The sequence below is a fragment of the Tupaia chinensis genome, unplaced genomic scaffold (genome assembly GCF_000334495.1).
Source record: "Tupaia chinensis unplaced genomic scaffold, TupChi_1.0 Scaffold000157_1, whole genome shotgun sequence".
NCBI lineage: Eukaryota > Metazoa > Chordata > Mammalia > Scandentia > Tupaiidae > Tupaia > Tupaia belangeri.
Window position 1 is genome coordinate 736,961 of NW_006159628.1, and position 21,709 is coordinate 758,669.

The 21,709-nt window shown below is 36.3% G+C and overlaps 1 pseudogene; it reads right to left on the bottom strand.

The window, feature by feature from the left end:
- Positions 1-12,180: 12,180 nt before the first annotated feature.
- LOC102473649 (heterogeneous nuclear ribonucleoprotein H2-like) lies at positions 12,181-14,009 on the bottom strand (annotated as a pseudogene).
- Positions 14,010-21,709: the final 7,700 nt, after the last annotated feature.

Here is a 21,709-nt window from a genome sequence, read left to right on the forward strand (position 1 = left end):
CCATGAACTTTTTGAAGATTCCATGTGCTATTTACCCTGAACAGCTTTATGAGAATGATATAATTTTGATCTTCATTTTACAAATCAAAACATTAGTCCAACTAGGTAAATGTAATGACTTGCCCAAAATTACATAGCTAAATGAAAGAAGAATAGTAACTTGAAAGCCAGGTGAGACTGATTGCTAAACCAAAGTTTACATATATTGTGCATCCTTTTGCCTTTATTATCTTCTCCCCTCTAATTCTTTTAGCTTGCTTTCTTTTCTGTTTATTTTTCTCAGTATTTCAATCATGAATGGTTATACAAATACCATATTATTTTTGTTTTATAATGGTTTCATTTAATTTTTATATGTTTTAAAACAGCTTTACTGAGATATAATTCATGTATTATAAAATTCATCTATTTAAACTATATAATCCAGTAGTTCTTAAAATGTTCACACAGGAGACTCTTTCTGAGACCAAATTGGCAGTGGAAGGGGAGTGATGGTTTTAACCAAGTCTCTAGAAGGGATAGTGTCTGTAGTAGGAGAACCAGGGGGACTAGGAGAGCAGGATGCCCACGTAGAAATTATCCCTTGGGAAAGGTGGAGGGCCACTGCCAGAGGCTATCATGCCCTCTGGGACTTGCCACGGGTCTTTAGCTGCAGATCCAGGAGATTCCCAACCCCAGATCCCTGCCTGTGAATCCTGAGAATCGACTGCTGCTGGTTTGTATCCTGTAGTGTCATAGGGATGATGTGGCTGAGGCATCCTCTTTACACTTTATTTTCCAAATCTGTCACTGATTCTTCCTTGTGATACCAGATCCACTAATTCCCCCGATGTGCAGCCCCCATTTTTTTATTCCTTTTTTAATTTTTATATTACATTTAATCACATTTATCTTTATAGCATATTACATTTCTTTTTCCAGCATGATTACCATGCATATTAGTCAAGACAAAGACATCACTATCCATATCATCATCATCAAATAGCTTTCATCATTCATTTTTAGATTATTATTATTTATTCTCATTTTTTTTAAACATTCAATCACTATGTATCATTTGGGTGTAAAAAGAATTTACTCAACATGAAATACGTTTTAGACCAGTCCAGTTGGGAATACTATACATGTTTTCATTAATAGGTAATAAACCATTCTATGTCCCACTAATGTCATGCCTCTCCATTTGTTCTCTTGCTATCCTTCTCTATACTCTTCTGTTCTCCCTCAACCCCATTCCACACTGTCTTCGGCATCCATAACTATTTTCACTGCTTTTATACCCTCAAATATTTCAACTCTATCATAAAGTGTGGATAGTCAGTATATACTAAGTAGATATATACAATATTTTTCTTTCATAGGCTGGCTTGCTTCACTCAGCAATAGATCTTCCATATTCAACCACTTTCTATCAAATGCCAGGGTCTTATTGTTTTTTGTGGCTGAATAGTATTCAGCCACACTTTTTCCATCCATTCATCTGTTTGTGGACATTTGAGTTGGTTCCATGTCTTCTTAGCAATCATGAATAATGCTGCAATAAACATTGATGCACAAGTGCTTTTCTAAGCATTCTCCTGTCCTTTGGGTATATACCCAGAAGAGGGATCACTAGATCAAATGGTAGTTCTATTTGTAGGTCTTTGAAGAACCTCCATGTTGTTTTCCACAGTGACTAGACCAATTTACATTCCCACCAACAGTATAGGAGAGTTCCCCTTCTACCACAACTCTGCCAACACTTACCACTTTCTATATTTTTAATCTTCACCATTCTGACAGAGGTTAGGTGGTATCTCAGGTTTATTTTGGGGATAATCCAATGTCTGACTTGCCCAGTCTATTAGGGGTTAATTGGACCACTGCATAAGCTTGTCTATGTATCTCGCCTCTCTGATTTGTACTCACTTTCTCACACTGCTCTAGCAAACTTGTACATGCACAAATGCATGAGATTTCATCTAGCTAGGGTTTAAAAAATTACATAAACTGTATCTCAACCAGTTGGAATGAGTTGCAAGTAATATTGTTGGAGCTACTGGATTTAGCCCTAATGATTCATGTTCATTACATCAAACCCACATAATTCAACATACTCATTTACTTTAGTGTGACAACAGATTACCAAGAAATGGAGCAGTCTAAATTGTATAAAACAAAATAAAGTGCAAGAAAAGTGACTTATGAATATACTTTGCTAGTGTCATGTTAATTTAAAAAACAAGTATGATTGATTTTATTATTTTATTTTTAAAGTAGACATTCTTCACTCTTCCCAGACCTCTGTAGGTATTTTTATCCTTTTTATTTATCTGCCAATATTTCAGTATTTCAGTATTATTTTGGTCCTCTGTTAGTTGAGGTTATGTTTAAATACAACCAATCAGGTCTTAAGTACAAAAAAGTTCTGTCATGGTGCTTATCATTGATATAACTATGATTTTTGCTTTCTTAACTTTGCTCTATTTATAGCTTTATGGTTATGGAATAGTTCTAGTCATTGTCAAGGAAAAATTTTTTAAATTGTGTAAGTGAAGATTGTTTTCACTGGTTTTTAATGTACAGAATAAAATTACTGCCAAATTTTAAAAATGTTTTCACATAGGTGTGCACGAATCTCCAAAATAATTTTTAGAAGTCTTGCATTACATAAAAAGGAAACTACATGGGGTGTCCTGTTGCCTAGTGATTAAGGGAGCCAGATCCCACATGGACAATCACAGTTCTAATCTCAGCTCTGGTGGCTTGAAAAACGCACCAGGCATAAGTGTGTGTATGTCTGTTCAAGGTCCCAACAGGATGGAGAAATGAGGAGAAGGGATTTTGTTGTGACTATGTCTCACATAGTAATGGCACTCTGCATAATTGCCAGTTGGGAGAAAATTTCCCAACCCCTACCTCTTCTTCACTGTCACAAGAGCACAAAACTCCAGTAAAAATAAAATAAAATAAAATAAAATAAAATAAAATAAAAGGAAAGGAAACAGAAAAAGAAACTTCGTAAGGATTAGGAGTATTTCTTTCCCACCCCTACTTTTCCCCTATGTCCAGTCCCGCTCCTGACCAAGCAATCATTATCACCTTTCTGCTTTTACATATCTTTGCCTATTTGGGACACATTTATTTAAATAGCCCCCCCTAATGGGACCGGATAGCATAATGGCTACATTTCTGGACTCTCATGTAGTCAAGTGTGGTTCGAGTCCTGGAAGTGGTGACTTAAACTCATGCCAGGCAAGAGTTCATGCGTGCCCAAATCCAAAGAGGAGAATGGAGGAGAAGGGACTGCAGTGTGCCCATTCCCCCTGGGGGTGATTTCTCCTTTCTGTCTCTCTGTCTCTCTCTTTCTGGGAAGCACACACATCCTATAGCAAAATCCTTTAAAAAAAAATAAAGAATTAAATAGCTCACCTATTATTAAAAAAAAAAAGAAAAAGAAAAAAGTCTTGTCATTGGCAAAAACATAGATGAATCTAAAGAATATTACATTATGTAAAATAAGTCAGGAACAGAAAGACAAATGCCAGATGGTCTCAGGTGTATTTGGAACCTAGAAAAGTTGATTCCATAGTAGAGGAGCCCACAGTGGTAGTTACCAAAGGTATAGGTGAATGGCAGGAGTGAGGAGGAAAAAAGATGGAGACATATTTGTGAAAGAATGTGTAATGCTTTAGTTTTTGTTTAAAATTTGAAAGAAAATTATGCAAGTCCATTGATGAAAGAATCAAAAAGTTTAAAATAGATTATAGTTAAAAGGTATCTATGGTTGTTCTCATCCTCTTGACAATTGGGAACACTTCTAGAAGATAGCTATTCTTTGCTTTTCTATTTGTTCTAGTGGTGGCATACACTGATAACTCTTGATTGACAAATCTCGTCTTCTGTGACTTCCTAATGAAATAGGACATGGCTCACTTATAAAAGCTTTACTTTCTAGACCCTTCCCAGGTTTTATTCTTGTAGCATTTTTTTTTTTGATGAGTAAATACTTGTAATTTTATTTCACATACAAAAATTTTTCAGGTTATCAATTGTTGTGATGTTACTTTCATTGATATAGCTTTAGTATAATATATGTGGATCCTCAACATATTCTTGTTTTTTTCCTTCTACTTTGAATCAGGAATATTCAAGTCTCATCTTTGTCAGTTCCACTCTAAAACATTTTCAGTGTTTTATCTTTGGTTTTAAGCTCTTGGAGATAAAATTGTCTCTCCTTTTCTAAAATAGTCATTTTTCCACTCTAGCTGTTGTTTTCCCGTGGAATTTGAAAACTAGTGAAGAGTTTTCACATTTTGATTATGTAAATTGGCATATGTCTGGCCCACTCTCTATTTTTTTATCTTTCTGTATAACCAGTATTTACTGGCAATTATGCAGAGTGCCATTACTGTTTGTTAGAGCCGCTAAAACATTCAAATGTATTGTAATCTACATCTCTTATGCCTATGTATTTTTTTTTTCTTTATTTGGAGAGGTTTTCTGCTATAGGGCGTGTGCACCCCCCAGAAAGACAGAGAGAGACAGAGAGAAAGTAAGCAAGAAATCACTCCTTAGGGGGAATGGCCACGCTGCAATCCCTTTTCCTTCATTATCCTCTCTGGATCCTGGGCACACGCAAACGTGCCCAGCGTGAGTTTAAGCCCCCGGGTCTGGGACTCGAACCGTGGTCGACTACATGGGAGTTCAGTGACATAGCCATTACGCTAACTGCTAGTCCCATGCCTATATCTTTTATACAATAAAATATGACATAAAATTTCTGTTTATTTTTTTTTCCTGAAATTGACAGTTCATTTACCTTTTTAAAATTTTGTTCTTAGGTTTCATTGGTTCAGGATTACAATATACATGTCTTCCAACAATGAGTTAAAAAAATAATATATGTTAAGCAATTTAACAAACAACATTGAGCTCACATTTTTCTAGCTATTTTTAACTATGAATATACATGTTTCTATATGTGGGAGTGTTCGTGTATGTGCACGTGTGCATTCAAAAGAGCAGGACACAGTTTATCTCTTAAGATATTCTTTAGTAGGTTAGGCAGAAATTTCTAAGAAAAAAATGCCATCATTTGGTTTGAGGCATTAACATTTATTTAATAATTTTAGCTCATTATTAACTTTCATGTCATTTTATACCAGATGAATTGAACTATTAAATGTCCTTTGATGAATAATTGCTATTCTAAAATCTTTCATCTCATTTTTATAATAAAAATTATATCAGACTACTGCAGAGAACATTTAATGGTGATGTATCTTTAAGATGATACAGTATTTGAAATATAGTACATAATATATTTATTACACTCTGTATAAGGTTATACAATTTTAGGAATTGTAAAATTATTAATTTAAAAATAATAACTACCATTGTGCACTTAAAAATGAGCCACATCCTACAGCTACAGATTAGAGCACATGAAATCTCTCTTTGAAATCCATTTTGAAATATTATGTTTCAGGCTCAGCTTTTAGTCTTACTTTGTTTGTAAAATTTTGTTCAACAGAGAAGAAAAAAGATATCTGATAAACCAAAATTTTAATAATTAATGTCTTCCATCTTTAAAGTATCAGACTTACTATTTATGTGAAAGCTTTCTTTTTTATGTCTATGTTTTTAAAATTAAAATTCCTAACCTAACAATCAAATCTACTAATTCTGAATCTGTCATAGACACCAAAGAAAGTCCAATACAAGCATAACAAAATGACAATTAAAATTTTACAATAATCTTAGATGTTTAGGAATAAATTATAAGAACATTACTAAAAATAAAATGTACCCTCTCGTTTTAGTTTTAAAAACTGCCCCAGGATTTATTATCCAGCTGTGAGAAAAGTTCACCATATTCCGAAGATCTTGAGTTTTAGGTTACACTGAAAAATAGGTTTTAATGCCTAAAATTTCCCAAAGCAATGCCATTATTAGTGATATGTATATTCTTGCCAGGATGCAGAGGTATGAGTCATCTTGTGTAATGAGTGATGTATTACTTTGGCAATCAGATATCATGCAGCCTAACAATGGAAGCACTGAAGTCCTTGGCAGTGACAGCTGTGTCTCTGTAGAGGGTACTCTGAGGTTGGGATGTATGATTCTCTCATTAAGAAAGAGAACTGATTGAGGCTACCAGGTAGTATAGTGGTTAAGGCTCTGATCTCCCACGTAGTTGACCATGGTTCAAGTCTTGGACCCAAGCTTGAAAGTCATGCCAGACATGTGTGTGTTCATGCCCCAAATCCTGAGAGAAGAATGAAGGAGGAGGTTTGCAGCATGGCCATACCCTTAGGGGTTGTTTTCTTGCTTTTTATTTTTCTGTCTCCTGTGAGTACACATGCCCTATAGCAAAAACAAAAAACGTAATAATAATTTAAAAAGAAAGAAGGAAAGAAAGAGACTTAATCAATGTTAGGATCCTTTTCTTGATGACTTAACACTTAGAGAATTTGTAGCATTAAAATCAACTCACAGATACTTTTTTGTGGTTGGTTGTTGGAAATTTTTTGTATGCGTGGGTTCTTTTTTTTTAAAAAAAGAATGATTATATTCATGTATTATTGCTATTATGATTTTAATTTAACCCAAGAGAGACAGAGAGAAAGTGAGAAAGCAAGCCTCCAGGTCTGACACACAAACTACCGTCATCCATGGGAGTCCAGCACCTCCACCACCATGCTACCTGAACTATGTATTGTCTTTCTACTTATTTAAACATATGTACATAAAAAACTACCTAAAGCATATACTGGGAACAGGAAAAGATGTACTTAATGCCGTCAAATGTTTTCTTTTGGAAAACTTAAAGCCCTAATGAAACCATTATGTTCTCTTTGTAACTTAACAAGATAAATATGAAAGAAATAACAAATAAATAAGAGTCAAATAAAAGGACAAGACCTATGTTTACAAAAAATTATAGCTTACGTATACATTTTTAAGTTGTATCTTAAGTTCTGTGGCAAGTTAATAATTAATGTTGCAGATGGGTCAGTCAAACACAATGTTTTCCAGTTTCTGTATATTAATATTTTAAAATCTGAAAGGAGCTTAAGTAGTCATTAGTCAAAAAAAAACTCAAAATAATGATTGGTTTCCAATAAAATATTATCAGCAATTGAGATAACTATTAGAAAAAAACTGGATTGTCAGAAGAATTATGACTCACTTTTGCATAGAAAAATTACTATATGACTTTTCTGTAAACCCAATAATTGAGGAGTATAGAAGACCATGAGTTTCATTAACTTGAAATAGAAAACCTTAGAAATAAGTTGATATATCAGCACTTTTTCCACAATGATATGCAACTCAGCATTTCTCTTTTCATATTAATCGGTTTTGATGAGAGACTGACTACACACACACACACACACACACACACACACACAGACACACACATACACACACACACACACACACCCAGTAAGAAGTTTTGGGTTAATAAAGATAGTAGTTAATATTTACCTTGAGATAATCTATGTGGGCAATTGGTTTATTCAATGGGATTCTAGTTGCAGTGTACTGACTTTTTCCCCACAAATAATTATACAAGAGAAAAAGAAAACCACATGTTTAAAAATATCCAAATATATTTATTAGTGAGAAAATTTAACATTTAGAATAAAGAATTCAGAATGATATTCAAAGTCAAGAGAATTTAAAATTAACAGAAATGAATTTAAAATGCTCTGTGTAAAACCATTCCTGGAAAATTTAATTAAAACTGCAAAAGAGTCATTTAAAGAGAAGCCAGATTATTGATCATATAAATGGTTTCAGACTAGAAATCAGTACATTTCATTTTGAATATAATGAATTTGTTGAGTGCCTATGAGTGAATCATTGACTTATTTTATTCAATTATCTGATGTGGAATGGAGCAAATACATTCTTCCTTTCTTCTCATGATGCTTTAGCACTAATCCTTAAATTTTCCCAGGCATCAGAGTTATCTTCAGGACTTATTAAAAGACAGATTGCTGGATACCACACCTAAGAATTCTGGTTCTGTTATTAGGTCTGGTGGAGAGCCCATATTTCTGAAAAGATCTCATATGTCAGTGGTATTCTTAATCAAGAACCATATTTGAGAGCCAACAGTCCAGGGCAATGATTACAACTCCAAGCAGCAAAGAAGTTTTAAAGGAATGGGACCAGGAGATGGCAGAATGGTTACATCACTGGGCTCCCACATAGTTGATCACAGTTTCAGTCCCAGACCTGGTGACTTAAACTCATGCTGGGCACATGTGTGTGCATGCTCAAAATCCCAGGAGGAGAATGGAGTAAAAGGGGTTGAGGCATGGGCATCCCCCCTGGGGAGCAATTTCTCACTTTCTGGCTCTCTTACTCTGGCTCTCCAATGAGCACACACACCTTATAGCAAATAAAATCTCTCTACAAAAGAAAAGAAAAGAAGAAAAGAAAAGAAGAGAAGAGAAGAGAAGAGAAGAGAAAAGAAAAAAGAGAAAAGAAAAAAGAAATGTAAGTATAAAGGAAAACACTTGGGCAGAATATATGTTAACACCAACTAAACCCATCCAACTAGCCAAAGGTAGAAAAATTTGAGCAGCAAAATATATAATATTGGATTAGAACCCAAAGTATAAAATACATATTGATTGAACCAACAGAAAGTGTAATGGTTATGTCACTGGACTCCCATATAGTTTACCGTGGTTCGAGTCCTGAACCCAGAGGCTTAAAACTCACACCAGGCACATGTGCATGAGTGCCCAAAATCCCAAGAGAAGAATAGAGAAGAAGGGATTGTGACATGATCATCCTTCCTAAGGAGCGATTTCTTTCTTTATGTCTGTCTGTCTCTGCCTCTCTGGCTAGTGCATATAGTAGCAAAAAATCTCTCTCAAAAATATTTTAAAAAAATACGTATTTATAAGTCAATGTTAATATGAAGTATTATTATTTTCAGAGAAATTTTTGCTATAGGGTGCACACACTTGCCAGAAAGACAGAGAGAGACAGAGAAACAGAAAGTGAGAAATAACCCCCTAGGAAGACAACCACATCACAACTCTTTCTCCTCCAGTCTCCTCTTAGGGCCTTGGGCACACATGCACATGGACCTGACATGAGTCTCAAGCCTCCAGGTCCAGGACTTGAACCGTGGTCAGCCATGTGGAAGTCCAGCGAGGTAACCATTATACCATCTGCTGGTCTCTGAAATGAATTATTAAATAAGCAAACAATTGGAGAAAAAAAGAATTCTTTTCAGAATTCAAAATAATTTATGAAGATACTGTACTCTCAATGAAGTGGAGCATAATTCTCTATTCCTGAAATGTGACCTGTGCATAGTGACCTGCTACCAAAGAGTAGAGTGTGAAAACAGTAGTACTGGGACCAGCAGTTAGCGTAATGGCTATGTTGCTGGACTCCCATGTAGTCAACCACGGTTCGAGTCCCAGACTCGGTGGTTTAAACTCACACTGGGCACATGTGCGTGTGTGCCTAAGATCCCGAGAGCAGAGTGGAGAAGAAGGAATTGCGGCATGGCCATCCCCTCTGGGGGGTGATTTCTTGCTTTCTGTCTCTGTTTCTCTCTCCGTCTGTCTGTCAAGTGCACGCACCCTATAGCAAAAAAAAGAAAAAAAACCAACCCCCCCCCAAAACAAACAAGCAAACAAACAAACAAACAAAAAACAGTAGTACTGAAGTAAATTTACTGTGGAGATTCCTGACAAGCACCGTTTCTGAGAGATGGTCAACTTTAACAACAAAAGTGTAAGTTATGAGGATGATTTGTACTGTTGATATGATGTGAGGAAGATGGCATTTTACTTCTGTGATCTCCCTCCTTAAATCCCATAATTCAAGTTTAATCATGAGAAAAAAATCAGCCAAGTCCAATTGGGGAGTATTCCAGAAATATTTGACTCCTCAAGCTGTCAAGACCATGATTACGCAACAACAAAATTAAAAAGTAAAATAAAGACTAAAACACTGTCAGGGCCAAGAGGAATTAAGGAGACATGAAAGTAATATGTTCATGTGGTATGCTGGAACAAAAAAAAAGCACACTAGATAAAAACTAACAAATATGAATAAAATGTGAGCTTTAATTAACACTACTGTATTCATAATTAATTGTGACTAATGCAACATAGTTATAGAACATGCGAACAATAGGAAAAACAGGTGGAGCACATGGAAACACCAAACTATCTTGACCGCTTCTCTTCAAATACAAAACTATTGTCAAATACATAGTTTATTACCAAAAAATGCAAGGAAGATCAAAATGGTTAAGCATTGGGAGACTGAGACTGAGACTGAGAAAAGCAAGCTACCATGTCATTTTCTACAGTATATTTGATTCTCATTAAAAGAGAGTTTTCAACTAACCTCACCTCAACACACAATCAAAGGGGAGCTGAGTCTCACTGGGTTATTTTAATGGTTTTGTGGCTGGATTCCTCAAATCTAATCCTTTTCACCTGAGAACTATCCCAATTTTCTTTTCGGTATTGAAACCTTCCCTACGAAACACATTTTATTTTATCTTTTTAAGCTTATTCTCTTAGATTCAAATATGTAGTTGTGATCTAAGATAGCTCCTGAATAATGTCATCATCACAGCCATAGATATTGATAAATATGAGATTTAATAAGATATACTAATTCATTTTACTAATCTGAATAAAATCTTATTAATCTCAATAAGATTAATGCTGGATACTTCTGGAGAAAAAATTCTCCTGGATGGTACAATACACAGAAATGAACTCTGCAACTGCTCTTGTCTGTTTTCCATTGAGGCAGTCTACCCTTTGAATGAGGATCACCTGACAGAAGAAAGGAAGGACTTAGTGATGATGCAGGCTAATAGGTCCAGCTCATTGTTTAATTAAATTTAAGTTGGAATTTCTATTCATAATTGGTAAAATTTTTTTTTAAATATTTCTGCAATTAACTCAGCTGTGGTGGTATATGCTGCTAAAACCACACAGGATGCCCTGTTCTGGCTCTCAGCTCAACCTAAACAGGCCAGGTGTGGTCATATGCATCTGCAGCTCTAGCTAGCCAGGAGGCTGAAGCAAAAGGATCTGCGCAAAATGAAACGTATCAAAAAACTCTCTCTCCCTCCCACTTTCTCTTTCTCTCTTGAATAATAAATAAATATATAGGCAAATAAATGAACTTTTGGAAAACTATTCTGTAATAAACATGCATCAGCTTAAGATATTTTTAAATATATTTATATGACAATTTGAAATCTATTTTTAAAACCAGTGAAATTGCATTTGATTATGTAAAATACACATAACATTTTAGCTACACTGAAATAATTTTTGAAAATAATTTTGTTCTACTAATTTTGTGATGGTTATATGATGTTATTTGGGCTGCTGCAAGTAAATAGATGTTATATTTCACCAAACCTCTTAATTTTTAAGCACAAAATTTTTGTGTTGAACAGTTTAAACACAAAGTTCTGTGTTGAACAGTTAACTATTTATTGCTTTTTAAAATTAAAATATTTTATAGTAGTGATACAATTCTGAAAAACCAATGGGAGGATTTATATAATAGTGACCAAATCATTTACTAAATTAATTTTTAAATATAATAGAATGATATTTTAAAATGAGGATTTCCCAATTAGCTTTTGGATCCCCAAATTATAAAGTATAATATTAAAAAAAAATTATGAATGCTGCTTCATAGTAAATTTGGTATTATGCTTGGTATATTATCTTGGGTACAATAAAGTGAATTTGTCTATTGTGAGAAAATATTTTTTTTAATCTTTCCAGTTTTTAAAAGGAAGATTTATTTAACAAGTTTCACTTAGTACAATACATCTAAATGGAAATGACAATACAAGTAAAGATTTAAATCAAAGCCTCGGAATTTTATACAAACGACACGACCAAACTCCTAAAGTATTGGTATTACATCTCAAAATTATCCCAGATCTTAATAAAAAAAAAAAAAAGTAAAAGTATACACTCACGTGCCTTATAGGATATTAAACCAAAAAGCTAGAATTAACAAACATGCCAAATGTTTTCATTTTGAATCATAGACACAGCTCATATATTTGAGTTTTACAGAAAAGCACGTTTCTCAACATGCATCCGAAGTTTTCAATGTATTGTGTATAAGAGCAACATTTAACATAAGTGAAACTGCTTTAACCTAAATACGCTTACTGCTTAGGTACACTCCTACAACATAACTAACTTGAGGAAAGCTGAAAATTGTTTGAACAGTTATGGTCAATACTGAACTTTGTTATTACGTTCTAGATGAATGTTTCAGTGTTCAAAATTACTGAGCTTGAAGTTTTAAAACAAACCTGACTTCCACTTTATAGTAAGCATGAATCACAAGCCTGTAATGCAAAACTGTTAAACTTAATTTGTTTTTCTTAAACAAAAAAAAAAAAGAGAAGAAGAAAAAGAAAGGAAGGAAGAAAGAAAGACACGCTGACCAAGAGTGATCAGAATCAGTTTTATTTCCCATTTACCAATCATACTGGATATACTAGACATCCCTCCCATTCTATTTAACTTCCTTAAATGCACAGTTTTTATTTCTGTATTAGCTGTTTAGGGCTCCTTCTCTACCTAAGCAAGGTTTGACTGATAGTCGCTGGAGTTTTCCTACAGAACTTGGTCATGTCCACTTATACTGCTCTGACCACCATAACCACCTCCATAACCACCACTCAGCTGCTGGCTAGCAGGACCTCCATAGCTAGACTGGTTAGATAAGCCCATCCCTCCCATCATCTGGCTACCATAAGCACCACCACTTGCTCCTGCTGTAGAATTCAAGTAGAGTTCTACATAGCTATGATCATATGCTCCCCCACTTGTTCCTGCAGTAGAATTCAAGAAAAGCTCCACATATCTGTGTTGCATATTAACTTTGTCTTTTGCCATAGCTGCCACAGCATCTTCATGAGTATCAAATTCAACATCTGCTTCACCAGTAACTCTACCATCGGGTCCAATTTCAATGTGTACTCTCATGGGGTTAAGAAGCAAGAAAAAATTGTAAATATCATTCTCAGTGGCTCTGTACGGTAACCCCCTCATGTGTACACAGTGCCCTGTGGTGCTCTGAAAACTGGACCCACCATCTCCATGTCTATGATCAGACATTCCTGAAAAACAGTAATTGAGGTCTCTTCCAAATCTATCAGACCCAAAGCCATAGCCATCATTATAGCCACCATAGTCATCATAGCCTCCATACCCTCCACCATAGGCACCCCGCCTCATCCTTTCAAACCCAACTCCTCTGCCAATGCTATTATACCCTCTGCCAGCCCCAGGCCTATCATAGGGACCCGGGCGCTGCATAGCCATGAGCTTTCGAGGGGGATCATAATAGGTTCGACTTCAGCTAGGCTACTCTTGAAGATTTCAATGTACCTGTGCCCTATTCTTTCCTTGTGTTTCTTTAAGGCCTTTTCAGCTATCTCTTGTGAAGCAAACTGCACAAAGGCCTTCCCTGTGCTCCGCCCCTGAAAGTCCACCGGCAGTGTCATCCCATTTGGCACAATTTCCAACCCTGAAAAGAACTGAACAATCTCTTCCTTGCTACAGCCAAATGGGAGTCCTCTAAGCCGGACGAAGCCATTGTTGGCAGTATCAGGGCTATTCGGACCTGTATGCTTCAATACCCAATGCATTTCAACACTGTTGGACTTGAATACTTCAACATATCTGTGTCCCATGGTTTCTCAGTCCTTCTTCAAAGCCAATTTCACTTCATCTTCAGATTCAAGTTTGACAAATGCTTCACCACTTGGTCTGCCTTCTCTGGTGTAGATGAAACAGATATCCAATGTGCCATTCTGGATTTTGCAATCAGAGAAGAAGCACATCACTTCATCAGCTGAGCAGGACCAGGGCAGGCCCCTGACCTTCACCACGAACCCCTCCCTGCCTCCTGTGCTCAGCATCATGTTGACTGTTGGGCTCTTGGTGGCAAGCTTGGCTCAGTGCAATTTTGATGGGGCCTCTGACCCTGCTACAATTCCTTCAACAGAAGTACTTGCAATTGTTCACTGTAGCACTCTAACGATACCAGGTAATTTTCCTCCTTCTTCCCTCAAACGGCTATAGCAAGACCGAGAAAATATTATTTTGGCAGATATTAAATGGGAGTGGTTCAAGGTGGTCTAATATGACTTACGAACCTTGAGAAAGGGGTAGTAATGCAAATCTGTTCCTGATAACAATGGATTTAATTAAACTTCAAGAAATAATGTCCCTTGACTGAGACCAGCAGTTAGCATAATGGCTATGTCGCTGGACTCCCATGTAGTCGACCACAGTTGTAGTCACGGACCTGGTGGCTTAAACTCACGCCGGGTGCATGTGCGTGCATGCCCAAAATCCCAAGAGGAGACTGGAGGAGAAGGGATTGCTGCGTGGCCATCCCCCCTGGGGGGCTATTTCCTGCTTTTTGTCTCTCTGTCTCTGTCTGGTGAGCGCACGCACCCTATAGCAAAAAAAAAAAAAAACTCTCCAAAAAAAAAAAAGAAAAGAAAAGAAATCATGTCCCTTGACTAAGGGTAGCTCTAAGAAAAGTCAAATTTAAAAGTTCTTGAGATAAACACTCAAGTTTATGCAGAATACTGCAAAATGTCTTAATCTGAACAATCTGAACAACTCTGAAAAATATTAAGACAATGAGTCTTTAGGATTGTTTGAAAATAAGAGCTCTCCTTCAGGAGAGCAGAAATAAGCATTAGTGCTTGGGTAGGCATATCTGCTATTTTCACTGGGGGAGCTAGGCACAGTTTATCAGTGTCTGGTACAGAGATATACAATATGTCATGATTTACAGGTTTCTGATGGTGTGGGGAATCCTTTGTCTCCCTGAATTGAGCTTATGTTTGGCACTGTAAGAAAGCAAAAGATATAGCCATCCATTTTTCATTCCATTTTTCTGCTTCAATTCAGATTCCAGCATTCCAATGAGTAGAGGCTGACAACTTTGACAAGCATTTCAGGCATATTACAATGCAGATAAAGGTTCAACACCGTGTCCTTTAAGAACAGCCTTGGTTTTCAGTATCTTTTTTACCTTCGCTTGAATTGAAAAACTAATGATGGAAGATCAAAGTTTAATACTCAATCCTACTTTACAGTCTCATCTAGTTAAAAAAAAAAAAAAGTCTAATAGAATCTTATTTTGACTATTTTTGTTATGACTCAGTTTAAGCAGTCAAGAAACTCAATGCACTTCAGTTTGATCCTCCCATGAAAACACAAAAAGCAAAGCTTCGGGGTTAGCAGAAGGCATGGTGATTAAGGTTCTGGACTCCTACATGGCTTACTGAGGCTCAAGTCCCAGATCTGACAGCATGAAAATCATGCCAGGGGTATGTGCCCATAATCTTGAGACACGCACGAAGGAGAAAGGAATGTGGTGTGGCCAGTACCTGCTGGGCACTGACTTTTCATTTGTTCTCTGTCTCTCTGTCTCTCTTTAGCAAGTGCATGCATCATAAGGCAAAACAAAAAGACAATGCTTGATCAGTTACTTAGCATTGATCTTAAAGTCTTGATTATCAAATTCTTTCACGTACCTCCTGAGATTAGTAAAGTTTCCTAATTCATTTTTCAGCAATTTCTAGTCCTACAATATTTTTTATGAAATAAATAGTAATTTAGACTATTATGTTATTGATTTGCATGTTCTTTTTAAATCTATAGGTTATATATTATCATTGGGGTAGTAAAACATATTACTCAGAAATAACAAATAACAAGAGACTGTCCATTTATTTCACATACTAGAAGCAGTTCTGTTTGTCATAATTTAGCTTCAGACTCTACTGGTTTGGCAGAATTCTTAAATTTGCTTTTCTTTAAAAATATTGAATTGATTAATTTTTAGAATTCTAAAACTATGGTTATGAGAATCACGCCAAAAAAACAACTCTTTGATATTTTCTCAAGTTACAGCACTCAGAAAATTATAATAGCATCTATAATCTAATTGAAGAGAACCCTACTGACTAGTAAATTTTTTTTTTTTGGAGAGGTTTTCACTATAGGGCGCGTGCACTCGCCAGACAGAGAGAGAGAGACATAGAGACAGAAAGCGAGAAACCACCCCCCAGGGGGGATGGTCACACCGCAATCCCTTCTCCTCCATTCTCCTCTCGGGATCTTGGGCACGCACGCACACGCGCCCGGCGTGAGTTTTAAGCCACCGGGTCTGGGACGCGAACCGCAGTCGACTATGTGGGCGTCCAGCAACATAGCCATTACGCCAATTGCTGATTCCCCTGACTAGTAAATTTTTAAGTATTCGTAGGGAACTTTCTGGGCATTGAATATTTCTGTTTTCTCTTTTTTTCTTTTGCCTTTGATTTGTATATGTGCTCACCAAAGAGAGAGAGGGTGTGTATGTGTATGAGGGTGTATATGTGCTCACCAAAGAGAGCAAGAGAAATTGAGAGAATACCCACCTCCTACTTGCTTGGAGTGTGGTCACACTGCAATCTGTTCTCCTCCAGAGTCTCTCCCTTTGAAATTTTGGGCATGCATGTACAAGTGCCAGGTGTGTTTCTCAAACCACCAGGCCTGGGACTCATACCACACCATTACTCATGTGAGATCCAGCTGCCTTAACCACCAGGAACTGAACGCATTTTGTTTTATATCCTGGTGGCATTTCAGGAACTGAATATGTCATTTTACTAATTTCCATATTATATTAAAAGTACTTAAACAAATGTTTCTTTCTTTCCCCAATGACTTACTCTCCACTCAGAAATATCAGTTTCCTCTTAATCCTTGCAGATAAAATCTTCCTTAAATTTGTTCCTGTTTTGTGGGACCAGCAGTTAGCATAATGGCTACATCGCTCGACTCCCATGTAGTCAACCACAATTCGAGTTTCCAGACCGGGCGGCTTAAACTCATGCCGGGCGTGCACGTGTGTGTGTGTGTGTGTGTGTGTGTGTGTGTGTGTGTGCCCAGGATCTCAAGAGGAGAATGGAGGAGAAGGGATTGCAGTGTGGTCATCCCCCCTGGGGGATGATTTCTCGCTTTCTGTCTCCCTGTCTCTCTTTGTCTTTGTGGCGAGCGCACATGCCCTATAGCAAAAACCTCTCCAAAAAAGAATTTGTTCCTGTTTTGTATATATGTGCTTATATATTATATCCCAAAGATGTATTTTCTTTGACTGTAGCAATCACCTAAAAGTACAAGAGTGTTGACCTGCCCTATTTTTTTCTCTTTTTTTCCCCCCCTAAAGCAAATATATTTCTTCTCTTTGTTAATGTGGAAGATGTGGTGGTTACTTAGAGGAGGAATTTAAATATGGGCAGTTAGCTTGAAAATGGAATGAAGCTTGAGGGTACTCAATTTGTGGAGTATCCTAAAACTATTGTTAGCATGCACTTTAATATTTTTGTTAGTTTGTACATTTATTTAAATAGTTAATACAATATTCAGACATCAAACCGAACATTTGATTTTAAAGCTAGTAAAGACTTGATTTTTGAGGAAAGATCTAATATCTCCTCGGAAGCCACCTTTGGCATCTTTATTATTTAAGTCATAAAAGGGTTCAGATTCTGACCTGGCAGTGATCATGTTGACCTGTGAGTCCCACTCACTTCCTTCGTACGGGACAGGAGATGATCTTTTGGCCCTGGTCTTAGAAGAAAAGACCTGCTAGCTTTCAGAACTTGCTTACTCTAGGGACAGCCTATCTTTGACTGCTCTGTAAGATACTGCATTGCCCTAAGTCTGTCCTGTCTCTGCCATATGCAACATGACCCCTGTTAAGATGTGGCACTTTTACTATTCATTTCCCTACTTGTAGATTTACTTCTGTTCATGTCTGACATAGATAAGAAAAATAATATACACTGAACTTACCTAGTAACTAATACTATGCCTAAATTCTAAGTCAATGAAAGTGCTTACAAAACCTTAATAAAGAGTGGTTGTCTACAGTTTCAGCTTAGCTCTACCATTCACGTCGTGCTTCATGAATATATTGTGGTTATAGAGCAAACAAATCTGAATTTGCCTTGAAAATGATATTGAGAGATTTAGCCAAGAAACTCTCAGCTGTCTGTTTGATGGTCCATGAGTGCCCCCCACAGGGTGCTAGGCAGACTTCATAAAAAGTGGTTGTCTCTGTTTAATTTTCCTGAGTGTTCTGTCTTGGATCATTTCTGTATTAGAGAAAATTCATAAAGGCTTGAAAAGAAATTAAATTCCTTGATCTAATTTAGTGAAGGTTTAATCATTTAAGTTAGGAAGCAAAATGTCAATACCAGCCTAACCCTCACTCCCACTGTACACCATCCTGCTGCATTCAATTGCTTGATAAGGAGCTTCTGAAAAATGCTATTTTGGTCCTTAAACAACAGGTAATGGATTTTTAATAGTTTTTTTTTTCAGCTGTTCTTTTTGGAGGAAATTGAGTTAAAAGCACAAATCTCAGTGATTACTCTTGTACTTCATGGCATTTGTTTGGAACTACTACTTTATAAATCTACAACAACATTCATACTCTTCTAGACCATTCATTCTGAGCCCCTTATATAAATTCCTCATAAAATACAGAGACCTCCACCTATTCCTCTCAAAGGCATATGGTAGGTTACAATTTAGACAGATATAGTAAAGAGCCAACCATATCCATGGTCACTCATTTTGAAAATTAATAGAGAACAAAAGAAAAACGACATCTAGAATAAACTGAAGAAGTAAATGACTTCTGCATTAGAGAGAAAATTCCTTTGAACAAAAAGTTATTTCTTTGTAAATTTACTAGAGTCAGTCCTGGAGAAAGTGAACTAAAAAGAGACATTAGGCAACAAAAACAAAATAAACCCAATGTTTTGATCAAAATGACTCAAAAAGATCACCAAAAGTATATCGTTATTTTAAAAACAGATGTTGAATAATAACAACCATTTTCTTCTAAATATTAAAGGATCAGAATGCTTGCTATCAACACAGGTGTTTGAGTTTTATGCCATGCTAACCATGAGGCAGCCCAAAAGAACTCCACTAGTTTTGATCAAGCATGGATGGATTGAGGACCAGCAATGCAAAGTCTTCTGTGGCCCCTAGGTTATTTTCTGCTTCCATGAAAAGGGCTGCACCTTTCATGCCTAGAGCCAGAAATGCCACAGAGTCATGGAGTTACAGTATTCATGTCCCTTTGCTTTTTTCCTCCTTTGGTCAATCTCTCTCTCTCTCTCTCTCTGTGTGTGTGTGTATGTGTGTGTGTGTGTGTGTGTGTGTGATAGAGAGATAGAGAGAGAGAGAGGAGAGAGAGAGAGAGAGACTTGATATTTAAACATATTTAGTTAGCCTTAAATATGGTATGACAAAGTTAAGGACAAATACAAGCTATTGATCAAAAGAAGAAACTGAATTTTACTACGATTACAATATTATCCCATGTAGAGTATCTTCAAAAAGACAACCTAGAAATTATGTTTTAGATAATTTCACGATGACTGCTGAACTCAAACTATAAATTAATTTTAGAAAATTTGAGAAGCTTAGACAAGTCCCCAAATTATTTGTTGTAGAATATAGTACATTTCTAAACCACAGAAGCACAGGATTCTCTGTCTTGCAGATAAACCATCTGTAGCAGGTGGCTTTCCAGATTAATGCAGATAGAGAAGAGAACTCTAGGGAATATTGCAGCATAGTTTTTAAAGTTAAGGACAGGAGGTGGCTCACATTACCTCTGTTACAAACAATTAACCAAAACTCAACCACAAGTACCCACCTTATCATGACTGCAAGAGCCTGGCAGTAACCTGATAATTTTCCTTTTCTGTGCCTGGAGGAGGGAACAGTGTGGTTGCTGTAATTGTTTTTGCCCCAAAGTTATCTATAGAAGAAATACCTAAGTAAATCTAAGCAGATCAATGTCACATTGGGCCACTCTTTTATTTGAGATATCTCTCAACTTACAATGAGGTTATATTCTGATAAACCCATTGTAAATTGAAGTAATATAAGTTAAAAATTCATTTAATGCACCTAATTTACTAAACACTGTAGCTTAACATGGTCTACCTTACATGTGCTCAGAACACTTACATTAGCCTATAGTTACACAAAGACTATGATAAAGTGCTGAATATCTCATGTAATCTATGGGACACTCTGTGAAAAGTGAAAACGCAGAATGGTCATATGGATGCTTCCATTAGCACTCATCGGTGAAGTCACAAAATTGTTAAGCTGAACCATCATAAATCGAAGGCTATTCATATTGTACAATCACTGTTGCTTTTCTTGGAACACTCACTTCTTAAAATGTTATCAATATTTCATACTGTTGGGAACCAGCAGTTAGCATAATGGCTATGTCACTGGATTCCCACGTAGTCGACCGCGGTTCGCGTCCCGGACCTGGTGGATTAAAACTCATGCCGGGCGCGTGTGCATGCTTGCCCAAGATCCTGAGAGGAGAATGGAGGAGAAGGGATTGTAGCGTGACCATCCCCCCTGGGGGGTGATTTCTCACTTTCTGTCTCTATGTCTCTCTCTGTCTGTCTGGCGAGCGCACGCGCCCTATAGTGAAAACCTCTCAAAAAAAATATTTCATGCTGTTGATACTTAAATTTAACAATTGATTATATTTTCCCTCTAATTTAAAAACTTTTTAGTAAGTCCATTTTTTTAAGATTATTTCTAAATAAACAAAGCTTTGAGAAAATAAAGTTCAATTTGGGATATCTCATTTATTTAGGTAGGAGAGTTAAGAAGTTTCTTTAGGGTACTTGCTGGGAATTGAACACTCAGACATTTATCCAAATTTTTCAATAATAATATAAAGCAAAAAAACCCTTGTCAATTTATTAGAAAGATAATCACCAGAGAGAGTTCTGTTGGCCTCAAGCTTCACAGCAAGGCATGTTTATTGCTTGATTAAAATTAATATGATTAGAGGTCATGCTCTTTGGTAAAATCCCATTAGTAACATACAGTAGAGTAAAAAACATGCAACTTCAGCATTTATGTAATATGTTTAGAACTATATGACTAATGGCTAAAAAATGAAAACTTGTACTTACTTGCATAGAGAATTCATAGACTAGATTCTGCCATGATCCAGTAATGCCAGAGCCAAGGAGACATTTAATATGCAAGATATAAAAAAGAATTTCCATTCTCCTGACAGGCTAGACTGTAAAATCATATTTCAAACCTAAGTAGATCAAATTGCAGTTAAGTAAGTACATGTGTCTATATTAACTAATCAACCATTCTGATTATACAGGCTAATTAGGTAGAGTTGAATTGTAGTCTATCATAAACTGGTGATAAAGTGATAAGAAAGAAAATCCAAAGACCTGGCTCTATTAATAGCTCATCATGTGAATGCAGATAGATGACCAAGGTTCTTGATAGCTCTATTCATTCATGCTTAACTTCCTAAAACCCACTTGAGACCTGACAGTTTTAGAACATTTTAATAAAGACTATGGCACTCAAAATGAAAGAAAATTCTAATAGGAAATATGAAGAAGATCAATAATAACTGCACCGACACTGTAAGGACTGTTTGTCTATGATGTAACTGACATTTTCTGTAAATATCAAAATATAAAAGTGGGGTCAGCGGGTGGCATAGTGGCTAAGGCACTGGACTCCAACATGACCAAGTATGATTCCAGTCCCAGACCTGGTGGCAGAAAATCACACTGGGCATG